At 46.2% G+C, this 15,114-nt stretch overlaps 2 pseudogenes across 1 annotated transcript; both read left to right on the forward strand.

Moving 5' to 3' along the window:
• The first annotated feature begins 3,202 nt into the window (after positions 1-3,202).
• On the forward strand, positions 3,203-4,099 carry LOC144130004 (very long chain fatty acid elongase AAEL008004 pseudogene; annotated as a pseudogene).
• Positions 4,100-7,818: 3,719 nt separating this feature from the next.
• LOC144127561 (very long chain fatty acid elongase AAEL008004 pseudogene) lies at positions 7,819-14,288 on the forward strand (annotated as a pseudogene). The gene is made up of 2 exons (XR_013313541.1): positions 7,819-7,985; positions 12,804-14,288. The product of XR_013313541.1 is annotated as a very long chain fatty acid elongase AAEL008004 pseudogene (transcript).
• The last annotated feature ends 826 nt before the right edge of the window (positions 14,289-15,114 follow it).

The following is a 15,114-nucleotide window of genomic DNA, read 5'->3' on the forward strand; positions in this document are numbered from 1 at the left end:
CATAAGCTTGCCGTCCCGGTAAGCTCAGTTGGTAGAGCGACCGTTCCGGTGGAGCGGTGGTCCTGGGTTCGAACCCCGAACAGGGACGAATTTTTCTTTAACTATGAAGTTTTTGAGAAAGCTTTTTAGCTTTCCTTTGTAGCCGTATGGCGGCGCACGGGTGGATGCCAATGAGTAATTACGCCCTTATTTCGAAGTGAGGGAGCTCAGTGGCAGCAGAGGAGAGACGGTCACTATAGATTCTATGCCCGACTTTACACCTAACAACTCCAAGGCCAAGAGCGAGTTTTTAGGTTTCAACCCAGCTTCCCCGATAATCAACGCAAGTTCTAAGATTTCTGAAGAAACAAAATTTTTATCACGTGATAAAAAATAGCGAAAACCTCTTTGAAACCTTAATCAATTAGAAATCACTTTCTTCGAATTTGCTTCTTTAAATGTTAAAACGAACAAAGAACCGAAGCTCACGGTGAGATAATAGGCTGAGTATTCGGCGACACGAAAGAAGCAATCCCACACAGCGGTTGTACACGGCGGTATGCGCCTGCTGAAGCATTGTCATAAAGCAGGATTTTTTTTTAATTTTCCACTTCACTTTTTTTTTCTTTTGACAGCGTCGCGCAGCAAAATAGACCGAATTTTGACATAATACGTTTCCGCCAGCGTTCCCCTTGTTTGAAGGTAATAAACCATCGGGGCAACATCTCTATTGCAAGGAAATGCAGGCACCACTTCTGATGTAGAGGCTTCCTTAAATCGGGGAGAAAGAGAATTTTTGTTCTTATAGGAAATTCTCCTTTCCTTGCTTTCCGAGTCCCACTGGTTGATCCAGCAGTCTCTTTCCGGTCACCAATCGCAAGTAAGGCCAGCTCTGATCGGCATTCATCGTGGTTCGATTTAACATTTCTAATAGTCTATGCAAGGTCATTTTACGTACCCAGCATTAATTCCCGGTTCCTTAGTAGCCTAAACGACCGCCACCTACTTATTGACCAGAACCATGTCTTCCGATTGGCGGCATATTTCCTTAGTAGTGACACGGCCGCTCGATCTTCCGTGGGAGCGGCGTGCCGAGCCGTAAAGCGGACGATGGGGATGATGGGGAATGTGATTGGCTTTATGGGGGTTTAACGTCCCAAAGCGACCCAGGCTATAAAGGACGCCGTAGTGAAGGGCTCAGGATAATTTCGACCACCTGAGGTTTTTTAACCTGCACTGACATAGCACAGTACAAGGGCATCTAGTATTTCGCCTCTATCGAAATTAGACCGCCGCGGCCGGGATCGAGCCCGCATATTTCGGGTCAGCAGCTCAGAACCATAATCACTGAGCCACCGCGATGGCGATGGGGAATGTGGGACCAAGTCGGCCGCCAGGGGCGCCATGCGTCGCTGAGGTGTATGACACTTATGAAAGCAGCGCTGGTCCATCAAAGCACCCTAGAGAAGCTCGCGGTAGGCGGGCGCTGCGGGTGGTTTAGAAGCTATGGCTGTGCATGTAACGGCCCTTGCGTATGTATAGAGTATTTGTTAAACCTTCGCCGTGCACATGGGATAATGTTTATGGTTTATGGGGGTTTACCGTCCCAAAGCGACTCAGGCTATGAGGGACGCCGTAGTGAAGGGCTTCGGAAATTTGGACCACCTGGGGTTCTTTAACGCGCACTGACATCGGACAGCACATGGGCCTCTAGAGCTTCGCCTCCATCGAAATTGGACCTCCGCGGCCGGGATCGAACCCGCGTCTTTCGGGTCAGCAGCTGACCGCCATAATTACTCAACCACCGCGGCGGCCCATGGGAATATGAGGAAAGCAAATATGTTCAAAGGGTTCTCACGCTTATGTACTGCTAACGACTAATCTTTAGCGAGCAATAAATTTCGCGAAGCGAACGTGGTAGTGTGGAAGATTCCTACAGCTGCTAGGCCGGGACGTGGCTCAATACGAATGGTACCCCACTCTCGCCTAAACTGCCAGCAGCAGGCAAAATGAAAACGCACTGACCACTGGCGCATCTTGAGAAAGACATTTTTGGAGCTAGTCGGTACGCCTACAAAATTATGCAGCCCACCTCACCGGACGTTAACATACATTTGTTTCCTAAACTTCCCTCGTTCATGTGGCCAGCACAAAAACTCACAAAATCCAGCAAAACCAGAGAGGCCTTTTGAGCTCGCCGCTGTGTTCAAAACAGTAGACGGAAGAGAGGAGACCACGGTGGGAAGGCGCTGACAAACAAGAAAGACAAGGACACAAATTCGGTCGGTAACTAGAAGAGATTAGACTTTAGACGCTTGGCTGTGAGCATATTACCTCTTGGAAACAAAGAAAGCAGTTCTAAAAAAAGGCGGTGCATTTTCTTCGGGAAGATCCCCACGAAAATTCAGTCCTTTACAGTTGACGGTGAATTAGGTGCTGCATTTAGTGAACATTGTTTGCGTCCTTTTTATGCTTGCTTCTTTTATGCGCGCGCGTAAGAGGTATCTTAAAGGAGTTTTTTCGAGTGTGTGGCGGTATTCCACGATGCTGCTGCGTGCTGCTGGTCACCGTGTTTAACATTAGCCAGACTCATGGTGCACTCTCCTAGAGTCTCAAGGGCGAAAAAACAGCCCCTGGAATACGCTATCAAGCATAGGCTCCGTTCGCTGTTATGTTACCTACGTTCCTGCTTTATCAACCACAGGGTTTTCGGCAATGCCCAAAAACTGGTGCGTTCCATGCTGGCAGACTAATGCTGCAAGAAATAACAAAATTAGCTGCCATGAACTGTCGTCCAACGCAGAGGTTCCGTAGGCAGAGCTGAGCAACATTTCGCGGCCAAGTATTGACAGAGACAGCCCGTGGCAGCCGGGCTCTAGCCGTTGCGTGCTCGCTACGTTTAAACGACAGTGATTACAAGGATAGAACGAACGGCAAGCATGCTGAGGCCGACAGCGGTTCCGACACATGAAAATTTGTCACCGATAAAGTAATGATAAATAAACAAATATGGACAGAAATAGAGCACAAACCGTTGGGAGGAATAGATGTTATTTTCTGTCGTATACTTAATGGATTTGTCATTTGTTCTTATCACAGTGACTTCTTTCTGTATGAGTTCTTGATCCAAATTCATTTCCTTTAAAAAAATATACTGTGGCAACAGCATATGTATTTTGTTTTTCCAGACAACTGCTGCTGGCTACGTAAGGATTAGTGCGCAATGACAGAGCTCCTCTTCGCACCAGCCAGATTTCTCTGGGAGATCTATGAGAAAGGGGACCCGAGAACCAAGAACTACCCGCTCGTATTGAACCCTCTCTTTGTTTTCCCCTTTCTCGCCGCCTACTTGTACTTCGTCAAGGTCGCTGGGCCCCGATGGATGGCAAACAAGGAACCGTACCAAATAATGAACTTAATCCGCTTCCACAACGCCTGCATGGTCGTCGTTTGTGCCTGGTTCCTCTATCTGCTGCTCAAACTCACGTACCTTCCCGGGGGACGCTACAACCTCTGGTGCCAGGGTGTCACTGGCTACATGGATGAAGAAATGGAGCGCTACTACAGATACGGCTGGTTCTTCATCGCGGCGCGCTACGCCGACCACTTGGACACGGTCTTCTTCGTGCTGCGCAAGAAGTTCAGCCACATTACTCACCTCCACGTCATCCACCACACCATCGTCACTGCCAACATCTGGTACTGGGGGCTGTACGCGCCCGAGGGCCAACCGGCATTTGGCCTCGGCCTAAACGTGTTCGTGCACACCATCATGTACACCTACTACCTGCTCGCGACCATGGGCCCCACCGTGAGGAAGTACCTGTGGTGGAAGAAGTACATCACCAGGCTCCAGATCACCCAGTTTGTCCTCTCCATGGCGCACCTGTCGATACCGTTGTTCGTAGACTGCGGGTTTCCAAGGCACTTGATCCTCATTGGAAACGCGCAGACGTTATTAATACTCTGCCTCTTCATCAACTTTTACGTCAAGGCGTACGTTACGCGGAAAGACCACGGGTGTGGCAGTATTCACGTGCGTTTGGCGACGAAAGGGTGCGATGCTAGGAGTAAGGAACAGTGAGCTAACAGAGACCTAACAGAACTTCAAAGTCTATAAATAAATCATACGATAAAGAACACACGGCGTTTGATGTGAAATTTCTATTATGGTTACCGGCACTTCTTTCATTGAAGCATAACTTCTAGAAATAAAGCGAAGTAATTTTCACCTCACCGGGGGCGTAAGTTCTAATGAAGTTTTCTCCTGTTTGATGCAATGAAAAACCATGTCCTCAATGTTAACACGCCAATGCAGTGTTAAATCAATCTTCTTTGACAGCTGCAATCCTCGGGGATCCGCAGTGGTAATGGCGTTCGGCTGCTGACCCGAAAGACGCCGGTTCGATCTCGGCCGCGGCAGTCGCATTTTGTTGGAGGCGAGATTCTAGAGGCCCGTCTACTGTGCGATGCCAGTGCACGTTAAAGGACCCTAGGTGGTAGAAATTTCCGGAGCCCTTCGCTACGGCGTCCCTCACAGCCTGAGCTGCTTTGGGAAGTTAAACCCCCATAAACCTTACACTGCGATCCTCTATGGCATTATTTTGCATACGTGAAGTAATTTTTAAAGATCGTAAACCATACTTATCTATAGTCCTAATATGTACACGAGGCATGAGCAGAAAAGGCGCACAGATTGGTTCATTTTTAGCGATAACAAACGACAACATGAGGCCTGAATCTCTCCAACGCCAAAATAAAAAAAGCATAGAACACACAAAGAGAAAGTATATACCCCAGAAAAGCGTTCTATGTCCTTCAACAAAGAATGTACTTGCGCAAAGAACACAGGACACAACAAAGTAACACATACGACAAGTGTTACTTCGTTGTGTCCTGTGTTCGTTGCGGAAGTACTTTTTTGTTAGAAATGAACCAACTCGCCCAAACATGAGTGTTAATTCTGTCCTTCAGAGAGAAAAAAAGTCCTGGCACGCTTATGCTCCACCTTAAGGGAATGAAGCGCTAGCGTTAATGGTTTCCTTCAACGATCTGGAGTCCTATTTGTGAATGATGATCATGATTTTTTATGGCGCAAGGTGGTTAAAGTGCACCACGGCACAAGGTTTCTTCTTCTGCTCAAGGTGGGGTTAAAGACCCATTTTCAAGGCACTTCACCTTAAATTACCCGAGCGCCAGGGGAAAGCCTGTACCCATTGTATCATCGGTGGGTGCCCGCAGTCATTGGGGATCGAACCAGGCACCTCCCGCATGCGAGGCGGATGCTCAGACTCCTTGGCCACCGCTGCGGTGTCTCTGCGAATGACTTTGCAGACAAGGACATCGTTGGACAAGACATAGAAGGCCTGCTTCTAACCAAGTCGAACGATCGTGTCTCAACGGCATAGGTGTAGCGGACCTAACTAGCGACCCAAGGTTTACTGGTTCGAGTTCAGTTACTGCAATTGTGTTTTTACCGCAAATGTAAAGTTCATTAGTTAATTTACTTTACATTCTTGCATGTCATAAAGACGTTTGATTCGAGTTGCGACCTTATAATCACAATTTATGTAATGTTTTGATCACTTTTCAATTCCGCATTTTCACGTGTGACGTCACGACCCCTTACCCCACCCGGATTTTCTCGACGTGCCTACTAAGAGGACGGGTTCTCCACTCTGTGAGACCACTAATGCTATTGCATTGAAAATTGACGAAAAAAATTTACCTGCTTGAAAATTATAAATTTCGAATTGTCTATCCGCAAATTTCTCTGTATTCCCTCCAAAATTATATCGCTTATTAGGAAAATTAATTTCATTTGAACGCATTTTATCGTGAGACAATTTAATTTGTAGCAATACTTTTCGCCACCTAGGAGCATGCTTACCTCCCCATCTTTGACACAGCGACATTATAACCTATGGTAGCAGTCCGATAGTAAAACATCTAAAAATACCCCTTATTAAAATAAAGCAACCTTCCCTAATTTTTATTTTCGTTTGGAATGTTTTGGCAGTTGTGACATGCATTCTCCGCACAGACTGAAGTGTCGCAACACCTCGCAAGGCACACGCTGCGAATGGTTTGTTGAAACTTGCGCCCGCTGTACAAGTAGGCTGGAACAATGGAATAAAAATGAGGGGTTTTCCCATTCTCCGCTAACTGTCACCACGTATGTAATTTTAGAGTCTGTTCCATTCAACGGAGAGGATGCATCGCATTGGAACATTGGCGTAGATGTGAACACCAAGTGAAATTTAAGGGCATGTTTCATGGTGTTTCGGCGTTTTTCCTTGCATTTACGGGCGAGCTTTGAGCATTCCTTTTAGGTGCCCTCTAAGGCCAGCGGCGCCGCTCACACAAGGCGACTGGGCTCTTGAGGTGTGAAAACCAGCTGGTAACTTTGCAGCGCAGTGTACCGGCACAACGTCTAGAACATCTTAAACATGGAGTTCACGATCTCGTGTACTCGATCGCAGGATGCTTGAGAAGCCATAACACTTCTCTTAACAGACGTGAATCCTTCAAGGATTAAAAAAATGCTAAGCATCTACAAAAGTCTGTAATGCTGCATTCAGTAGGGGAATACAAAAATGTGCTTTATGATTGATGCCAGGCTATGTCGGCGCTGGTGTTCTCGTGTGAATATGCGGCGAGGACGGCTAGTATTTAGCCTTATGTTACCATGAAGGAGCGTGAGACTCAAGCCAGGACGGCCATGCCAGCCAACTTGGTCAATGCAGGCAGATGATTTGCGGTTGGAAGTGTTGGCGCAGTGACCATACGACTTCTGTTCTCGCTACGGAATGCCTAAGAACAGTCTGCTGTACTGATATGACGACCGCTGAAGCCAGAAGTCTGGGGTTGACTTCCTTAGGCACCTCCAAGCCACCTCCCAGCTCGAGGACCACAAGAATTCCGATCAACCTGTTTTATGGGCTTCATGGCTAGATACTACCACGACGAATACCTCGTTCATCACCTCTCCTTCGTCGCCAGAGGTATTCGCGGTGGCCTTCACTTCGTCTGTTAGCCGCCTGTTGACAGGCTGTTCTGCATAGGTAATTGGGAATTGCAGTTCGCTCTTAAGCAGCCGGCCTATCAGTCATGCTCTACGTTGTCCTCTTGACTCAAAAACACGGCCGACATCAAGCCGCTGAAAGCTGCAGTGTAGCGCTATTAAAGATGTGAAGCAATGAAGTATGAATACTGAACTTCGTTTTCTACCATGGTGTCATGAAGGGAAGTTAATGCGACGAATGTCTTCGTTGCTCAGTAGACCTAACTGGCTTCTAGGAAGAAAAAGAAGAGGGAAGTGGAAATGCTTATGCCGACTGTATGCAATGTTCCTAAGCAGCATTCCACTCTTCTTTCATATCCTCCTCTCCATTTTATTTGCCACGTTCTAGTCCAGACTTTTACGCCCTTTTCATGCACCGCCGTCGCGTAATTTTCCCACTTAAGAATTCAAAGGGCTCACTTTCCTGCTTGTTTTCCCGAGGCTCAAAAGGCCTTCGATGGTCACAATTTAGACGCCTCTTTTAGCAATTACGACATATGAGGAGAGGAAGGAAAAAAGTTCCGCTTCGTTCCCACAAGGCTTGAGATAACTCTGGAGATCATGCCCGCGTGTTTGTTATGTGTTTATCCAGCAACAACAAGAGACTCAAAAAGAAGTAGTGTGGTGGCTGATAATCATCCCTGGTTAAAGTAAAGGAGGAAGAATAGAGGAGAGTGACAGCAAGAGAAAAATAAACTATGGCCTTTGTTTATAGTTGCAGCGCAAGTAAATTTGCGTGCGTAGTCCTTATTGTTGTAACACCGAAGGCTGCAGTTTACTTTCCAGACGAACCAGAACGATGTCGCTCACAATGGTCGCACAACCTGAATGAGAGATTTCTTCTTTCGCTGAGCTGAGCTCGCAGTACAACTGTGCGGGTACGTCCAGCTCGGTACAGGAGCAGAAAAACACCATCTGGGATCGGCTCAACTCAGACGTCGAGGTAAGTGCTAGTTACTCCTTCTACGAGCTAGCTCTCAATGAGGGTACGTTTTTTTTTAAGGCTAGTGTGCGGTGACTTGTGGCACCTGTTTTTGTTCGACTGTTTCGGCAACACATAGATCAAGACCTTTATAAAGCCGATTTTTCGCGACGAGTATCAATCAAGCATCCAATCAGGAGCTTCTTAAGAATGCAGTTAATTGTGTTTTAGTGACGTCCGAACATAAATTCTCGTCTTGAGTCAAAGCGGTTAGTATTGGTTTATATATTAATGCGATCATTAGATCATGTGATTAAGTTTCGATGTTCTGAGAGTTAGTAGAACAGAGCCTTGTTTCTGCGATGAAAAGAAGTGATTATTTTTTAAGAAAGAAAAGCACTAGCACATTAACTTGAATAGATCGCAAGGAAATAGTTGCGCTGGAGCTTTGTAGTATCAAGATCTGAAGCGTCCAGAAATAAGTAGAGGTCCCGCCTGCGGTGCCGTTGCATCGGCCCTCTTGCTGTGTCTCTTCTGCAATTTGTTATTTATTGTCAATAAACCTCGAACTTCCATACCTACATATTTCAAACTTCCTTGGTTATCTGAACTCTGCCTAAAAAGAAAAATAAAGTCGACAGGCGCAAATGCAATCAATGATATTATCTCGCGCATAAGAACTCCTGAGGATAAAATTATACAATGCTTTGAACGAAGCACAATATATAATTCGTGCAAATAGCGATTTAGGAAGGGGAAAATTTTCGATCTTGACCATAGCGCCGCAACGCCGACCACACTTTTTGGCCAGCAAATTTCAGAAGAAGAACTTCGTCTCAGAACACGTTATAATGCGTCCGAGTTAAAAATAACGTCTTCCCGAATATTTGCTACAGCTCATCTTCGAAGAATTTTCACTACATGCTGTCGTGACCTTCGGAACAGGGAACTAGTTTGAAAGAACCACTTCGGTCGTAGAAGCGTCCGTGCTCTTGTGACAAAACAGTGCTTTTAGTAACCAATGGACATTATGATTATATAAGGTACTACATAATGCGCGAGTAAACGGGGTTTTTATTAGTGTATAAATCTATCTGATAAAAAAATTTGCATTATGCGCGCGCGCATTTTAAACGCGCGTGAGCGTTTAATCGGCTGTAATTGAAGTCTGTAGAACGCGCTATGCAAGCTCCAGATCTTTTGCATATGAAGTTACGACACCCTCAGTATGGCACTTTCTGGCCTTCTTATCCTTGCTGGCGACTCCTCTAGTGTATACCTCGAGAACGCCCGCCTCCTCTTATTTAATCTAGAAATTCTTTCTTGGTCATGGTCACTGCCTACAACGGAACTCGAGAAACACATAATTACACATGCGTAATGGGCACCTGTCACTCGCCGCTGTAGCTCCGAAGCCATGTAGTTCTGCAAGTGCATACGAGGTCACGGGTATGACCTCGGCTGCGGCAACGGCGTTCTGATGCCCTCTTCATTGAAATTTTTGAGAATCAAATTAATCCCGTCTTCGAATACAAAATGCCTCAAAGATGCCTTCTCGTCACTCTCTTTATTCAGAATCAGAATAAGTTTATTGGAATTAAAAAGAAAATATAAGGTGGATAAATTTACACACAAGGGTTCCGTCCATCAATTCATCGTTACTCTGACGCTAAATCCATTTGTCAGCTTCAGTGACGAGAAAAAAAAATTGGATGGCACACTTAAGCTCCGCCTTAAAGGTATGACTAAATAGCCTAAAATATTTTTTTTTATATGCAGAAGGTCATTCTCCACTTTACATTCATAGATCCTGTCCCAGTGGTACAGCGGTTAAGCGTGCGTCACTGCCTTGCAATGGCAGGTGGTCCCAGCGGTGGGATCTGTGCGGCTCAGGTAGTTCTTCCCGAGCAAACAGTCATTAATTTAACTGCCACCTGTCTTGGTGGGCAGTTTGCTCACTATCTTGCGGGCAGGTTGCGATGATGCCGCAAGATCACGTGATCTACGTGGGCCGCCTGCTTCCCAGGTTGCTCTCTGGGGACCACCTGCCAGAGTCATACCCGAGATTTTTAGCTCACGACGCAAACACCGGACTTTCTAGACAACGCGGTCCTTAACGCGGTCGCTTTAAAGGAAACTTCCGTAGATTAGGTCTCAACATTAGTTACATGACTTGATTAGCAGCATTTTTAACTCCGTGTTCTACACTCCAATGAGCGACGCGCATTGCTTTAATCAAAGGCTGAGCGTATGGACCTTGCCGACCCACCTTCTAGTTTCCTGTATTCTCAAGCCTAATATATTTTCGACACGAAGCTGCCTTTGAGTCATTATATGCCAACAATATGCGAGAAAAATCTTCAAGCACAGCACCTTACGTGTCATGCATGAAAGCATGTCCCGCATAGTTGCCATAGTCTAATTGTTGCCTTTAGGACTCCTCGCCCTATGCCGCACTGCAAACAGAACAAGACTGAATAGTCAGTGGGCCTAGTTGGCCCATTCTTTTTCCTCACGATTCTAAAAAGACGTTACGGAGGATACGAGCACCGCAAAGGTAGAAATTTCCTCCTCATAGCAAAACATGAATGAAACAGGAAAAAATAGAAATCTCGTAACAGAGGCGCAGGCGGTATATGAAGTCCAGCAAGCCTTATTGCGCAGGGTAATTTCTGGAGGTTTATCAGTTTTCACTTAATTTTACGTAAGGAAAACCATATGTCTTAGTTGAGGGCTGAGGATTAATTTCTATTTGATAGCATTTGGGTGCTTTTGCATTCTGCCTCCGTATAAAAGAGACCACCGCAGCCGGGATTCGATCTCACGTCTGGAATCAGCAGCCGAACGCCAAAGCAACGCACATCACTGCTGGACTTGCAATTTGTTTCTCTCAGCACATGTCGCAAATGATTTCGATGATATAGTGTTTTTGCGAAAATTCACTCGTAATCGCAAACGCGAGTAGTTTAAGAAAACTACATTTGAAGGAAATGCCCTGTGCTGCAGCTCAATGCCCCTTGAAAAAGTATTCACAGACACAGTAGAAAGCGATTAATGCTTTTCCCGTGGTACACACTGCAAGGAGATACCACCACAGTAAAACACGGTATTCTAGACTTCGCTTAATGTAAGCACTGTTTGTGCATTTCATCGCCAAATGCGAGTTTTTGTACACTTACTCACAGGCCGTCACTATGAGGCAGCACACCGTGACGCAACACCAGAGTTGCTGAGGATGAACTCCGCATATTTTTTAGAAATTAACCTGTGTGGGGCTTCGGGGCTTCTGAATTAAACTTGGTAAATTTTCGTGGACGCTACGGCACACACAATTTGCATTCTCGCCAGAAATGCTAACCACTCAGGTAAAGGTGACGGCTATTTGTGAAGCGGTGTCTTTTGAGAAGCGGGGAACGCTGATCTGGCGCTCTCACATGTCACGCGACGGTGCATAAAAACAAGGTATACCTAGACCACTGAAGGTGTGGAGAGACCAAGATATCCAAGTGTGAATGTGGAAGACAGGGAAAGCGAACATTGCAGTATGCTGTAGGACGCAGCGGAAAGCCATGCTGCGGACGGGTGTTTCAGTATTGAAGTATGTCGGCCAACGAAATCCTGCGCTTATGAGCAGCTCGAGTTTCTCATCCCATTCCGAACACGAGCGTTTACATGGATAAAAACGTTTCTAGTGAGCCATTATTACTCGTCACATTTTACAGAGTTCGGCAATACTCACAACTATATACTTCGGTTTATTTGATGACGCTCTATCATGAAAACAATAAAAAATTAAGAAGTTTTGCATATCTGGTCGCTGAATCATTGTTACCTATATATTCGGGACTTGCCAAGGAGACAGCAGTGATGTGTGAATCACACACTGCATAAGGAAGCAAAATTTTGTATTTATCGATGCGGCCGTTTGAACTCAATTGATCTGAACTGCCACAACTACTACAGGATGACAGTGGGCCGACCAAACCATGGAGGTGTTTGCCGATTATTCAGTCGTTTTTCATACTGTTGTTATTCTCATTGCAAAAGTTCATCAGGGCTCCTAACGCATGTCGTATGTAGGGTTGCTCTGCACCCCCAATCACTGTCTACAGAGACCGTAGCCAGTACCTCCGCCTCATGACGTTCAGAAATAAATCGTAAAAGTCGCCCGGATTCTCATACGGATTGCAAAACAGCATGATTAAGATCTCTCAGGCACTATTTGAATACCTAGAATTTTTTGAGGTCTTCAGGTGCCACATAACACGCCACTAATCGTTGTCGGCACCTGAAAGCCAAAAACTCCTGTTTGAAAGCACTGTTATGGAGCGTGGTGTAATAGGCTCCCCAAACCGATTACAGATTGTTGACTGCTGCAATTTAAAAGGACTAATTTCCACCTGTTAGGTTCACGGTCTTATTCATTGCCGGCCTCAGTCATGTAAGTCCAGTTCATTTTGTCCGATATCTTTTGCCACAGTCAGGCAGTGAAGTTCCGCCCCCCCCACCCCCTATAAATAGGCAGAGGCTGAGAGGAGGGTAACTGGAAAGAGGGTAAGAGGGGGAGGGGCAGGAACGATGCCCCACATCGTGCTAAATATTCAGGTGCCAGGGTAAACATAAAAATCTGTCACCGATAAAGTAATGATACATAAATAAATATGGACAGAAATAGAGCACAAACCGTTGGGAAGAATAGCTGTTATTTTCTGTCGTATACTTAATGGATTTGTCATTTGTTCTTATCACAGTGACATCTTCCTGTATGAATTCTTGATCCAAATCCATTTCCTTTAAAAAATATACTGTGGCAACATCATATGTATTTTGTTTTTCCAGACAACCGCTGCTGGCTACGTAAGGATTAGTGCGCAATGACAGAGCTCCTCTTCGCACCAGCCAGGTTTCTCTGGGAGATCTATGAGAAAGGGGACCCGAGAACCAAGAACTACCCGCTCGTATTGAACCCTCTCTTTGTTTTCCCCTTTCTCGCCGCGTACTTGTACTTCGTCAAGGTCGCTGGGCCCCGATGGATGGCAAACAAGGAACCGTACCGAATAATGAACTTAATCCGCTTCCACAACGCCTGCATGGTCGTCGTTTGTGCCTGGTTCCTCTATTTGCTGCTCAAACTCACGTACCTTCCCGGGGGACGCTACAACCTCTGGTGCCAGGGTGTCACTGGCTACATGGATGAAGAAATGGAGCGCTACTACAGATACGGCTGGTTCTTCATCGCGGCGCGCTACGCCGACCACTTGGACACGGTCTTCTTCGTGCTGCGCAAGAAGTTCAGCCACATTACTCACCTCCACGTCATCCACCACACCATCGTCACTGCCAACATCTGGTACTGGGGGCTGTACGCGCCCGAGGGCCAACCGGCATTTGGCCTCGGCCTAAACGTGTTCGTGCACACCATCATGTACACCTACTACCTGCTCGCGACCATGGGCCCGACCGTGAGGAAGTACCTGTGGTGGAAGAAGTACCTCACCAGGCTCCAGATTACCCAGTTTGTCCTCTCCATGGCGCACCTGTCGATACCGTTGTTCGTAGACTGTGGGTTTCCAAGGCACTTGATCCTCATTGGAAACGCGCAGACGTTATTAATACTCTGCCTCTTCATCAACTTTTACGTCAAGGCGTACGTTACGCGGAAAGACCACGGGTGTGGCAGTATTCACGTGCGTTTGGCGACGAAAGGGTGCGATGCTAGGAATAAGGAACAGTGAGCTAACAGAGACCTATCAGAACTTCAAAGTCTGTAAATAAATCATACGATAAAGAACACATGGCGTTTGATGTGAAATTTCTAATATGGTTACCGGCACTTCTTTCATTGAAGCATAACTTCTAGAAATAAAGCGAAGTGATTTTCACCTCACCGGGGGCGTAAGTTCTAATGAAGTTTTCTCCTGTTTGATGCAATGAAAAACCATGTCCTCAATGTTAACACGCCAATGCAGTGTTAAATCAATCTTCTTTGACAGCTGCAATCCTCGGGAAGCCGCAGTGGTAATGGCGTTCGGCTGCTGACCCGAAAGACGCCGGCTCGATCCCGGCCGCGGCAGTCGCATTTTGATGGAGGCGAGATTCTAGAGGCCCGTCTACTGTGCGATACCAGTGCACGTTAAAGAACCCTAGGTGGTAGAAATTTCCGGAGCCCTTCGCTACGGCGTCCCTCACAGCCTGAGCCGCTTTGGGAAGTTAAACCCCCATAAACCTTACACTGCGATCCTCTATGGCATTATTTTGCATACGTGAAGTAATTTTTAAAGATCGTAAACCATACTTATCTATAGTCCTAATATGTACACGAGGTATGAGCAGAAAAGGCGCACAGATTGGTACATTTTTAGCGATGACAAACGACAACATGAAGCCTGAATCTCTGCAACGCCAAAATAAAAAAGCATAGAACACACAAAGAGAAAGTACATACTCTGGAAAAGCGTTCTATGTCCTTCAACAAAGAATGTACTTGCGCAAAGAACACAGGACACAACAAAATAACACATATGACAAGTGTTACTTCGTTGTGTCCTGTGTTCGTTGCGCAAGTACATTCTTTGTTAGAAATGAACCAACTCGCCCAGACATGAGTGTTAATTCTGTTTTTCAGAGAGAAAAAAATCCTGGCACGCTTATGCTCCACCTTAAGGGAATGAGGCGCTAGCGTTAATGGTTTCCTTCAACGATCTGGAGTCCTATTCGTGAATGATTTATCATGATTTTTTTACGGCGCAATGTGGTCAAAGTGCACCACGGCGCAAGGTTCTTTTTCTTCTGCTCAAGGTGGGGTTAAGGACCCATTTTCAAGGCACTTCACCCTAAATTAGCCGAGCGCCAGGGGAAAGCCTCTACCCATTGTATCATCGGTGGGTGCCCGCAGTCATTAGGGATCGAACCAGGCACCTCCCGCATGCGAGGCGGATGCTCAGACTACTTGGCCACCGCTGCGGTGTCTCTGCGAATGACTTTGCAGACAAGGACATCGTTGGTCAAGACATAGAAGGCCTCCTTCTAACCAAGTCGAACGATCGTGTCTCAACGGCATAGGTGTAGCGGACCTAACTAGCGACCCAAGGTTTACTGGCTCGAGTCCAGTTACTGCAATTGTGTTTTTCCGCAAATGAAGAGTTCATTA

Source organism: Amblyomma americanum, chromosome 4 (genome assembly GCF_052857255.1).
Source record: "Amblyomma americanum isolate KBUSLIRL-KWMA chromosome 4, ASM5285725v1, whole genome shotgun sequence".
Lineage (NCBI taxonomy): Eukaryota > Metazoa > Arthropoda > Arachnida > Ixodida > Ixodidae > Amblyomma > Amblyomma americanum.